The sequence below is a fragment of the Lygodium microphyllum genome, chromosome 24 (assembly GCF_053477565.2).
Source record: "Lygodium microphyllum isolate KBCC chromosome 24, Lygodium_microphyllum_v1.1.10, whole genome shotgun sequence".
Lineage (NCBI taxonomy): Eukaryota > Viridiplantae > Streptophyta > Polypodiopsida > Schizaeales > Lygodiaceae > Lygodium > Lygodium microphyllum.
The window spans coordinates 10,653,614-10,655,674 of NC_141158.1; the positions used below are offsets into that span (position 1 = coordinate 10,653,614).

Here is a 2,061-nt window from a genome sequence, read left to right on the forward strand (position 1 = left end):
GAAAGCAATGTCGCGACTTCAGAAGTCCTTGATTATTTTCAAGATAGAAGATCAAGCATGTGAATAAGCAAAAGTGAAGTAGCAAATGTATTATTGTCAAGATGTTTACAAAATTCAAGATGAATTCCAATCTGTTCAGTCCACTGGCTCTAGATCACCTGTTTTAATTTAGGCTTGGTTTAACAAGTTTTACATATTGAAAATGTTGTTTGGGAAGACCAGAGTATGCTCCAGCATTACATTCCTCTTCCATAGCTTGTCCACCTGAGCTAAAGTAATTGCACAAAGCTATAATCTTCAGAGTATAGCATTAGCCACAGAAGAATTTGCATATTGTGGGCTTTTTGTTGAAAGTTTGTTCTCTATCCCTTTTTCCTTTTCTTTCTCTTTACAATTGCGCCTTTGCTTGGCCTGCTTTTTCTTTGTCCTCTTATCTTTTTCAGAGGCGAAGGCGCTGTTGAAGCCACTCGATTCACTATTTCAAAGAAGCAATGACAGTCTCCGCATTCAAGCTTCCCGAACTTGTCCATGATCAGAGTTCCAAAGCTTGGTGGTAAAGAACAAATCTTCTCTTTTGACTAGACCTTGCCCCAGGGCTTCCGCAAGAGCCTCACCAACTTCCTTCTCATTCTTGTAATCAACTACACAGTCGAAGTGTCGTTAAGTGAGACATATAGCTTCGATTATGAAATTTTGGAGATCCTCTGGCTCTGCGCGTCACACGCCCCCAGAGAAAACTTCCCTTCCAAAACAACGACATTCCCCCCTCCGTTTCCAGCGGCTCTTCTTTTTCCTTCAGACCAATAAAGTACCCCCCCCCCAATTTGGCTTTTCTCTCCACCAGGAAAGCAGGTATTGGGAATATCATCTGGAGATGTTCAACGTTAATCAATGGGATTTGTATATGAACCACCAAGCATCATAATCTTCGTTTGTATCAGCTTTGAGATGGCTAGTTTGGAGTAGCTGAATCTTGTAATGGGACAAGGGCCATCTTTCCACCGTAAATATCTGGCAGTTGATCTACATCAATTTCTTCCAGCAATGTCTCCTGAACATCTTTTCCTTGTACAAATAATATCTTTTCCCTTGTAACTTTGTCCACTAGAGGTGAGATAATTTTCCAAGCTCCCCAAAACAAATATGGTACATTTACCCAAATAAAGCTTCCTAAGGCGTTCAGGATATTGGTTTTGCAAGATGTCAAGCACTGCCAAATAACCCCGAATGTCCATGTTTCTCAAGCCCCATCCTGCCAAGTCTCCTATTATGAAAAACTTGCCCTGATCACCACCAATGCTACTGCCAGCTGCTTTATCAAAACAGTAAACAAAGAGCCTTTTTATCTCTTCCAGGTCTCTTTCATATGCAGCATGCCTCGCAGTCAAGAGTACGATTATTGGGCACCCGTGTTTATCATGGCCTTGCATAAAAATCTGTTTTCTATCAAGTTCTGTGTTGATCTCTGCTTCTTTGACAAAACCAAATGATCTCCTCCATTTCAAGTGCTGCACAAAAAGGTCTGCAGCATTGTCTGTATCAGAGGCGACATGTCTGTGGATCGATGCATCATGAATTATTGGTTTGGCACAGACAAACTACTGATGGAGTACTGAGTCTTGACCTCTTAATTCTTGTAAAAACTGTAATTCAGAAAAATGCAAAGGCAGCTCCTGTCTGACAACAAGATTGAGCCCTTTGAGCTTTTGAGTTTCATCAAGACAAGCATCGGTGCAGAAACTTAATTGATAATGAGGTGCTTCTACTGTGAGCAATGGTGTGGCCATCCCAGAAATAGTCCCTGGGCAAGCAATTAGGGGACTTTGAAGGCAACACGTTTGATGTCTGCCAGTATCATCACCTTGGCTCGGAAGGCAAGGCTCAGGATTGCAATTCCCCTCTTATGTGCCCAATCTCTGATCATTACTTGATAATCATTTAGAAAGCTCACACAGGGAAACCCAGGAACTTGATCTTCTCATGTCACAGTACAAATCCATGGGAGATCAAGTCTATCAGTCCCTTAACTCTCATGAGATTGCAAGAAGCTTGCTCATTCTC

At 41.8% G+C, this 2,061-nt stretch overlaps 1 pseudogene; it reads right to left on the reverse strand.

The window, feature by feature from the left end:
• Positions 1-952: 952 nt before the first annotated feature.
• LOC148014837 (uncharacterized) lies at positions 953-1,787 on the reverse strand (annotated as a pseudogene).
• Between the last annotated feature and the right edge of the window lie 274 nt (positions 1,788-2,061).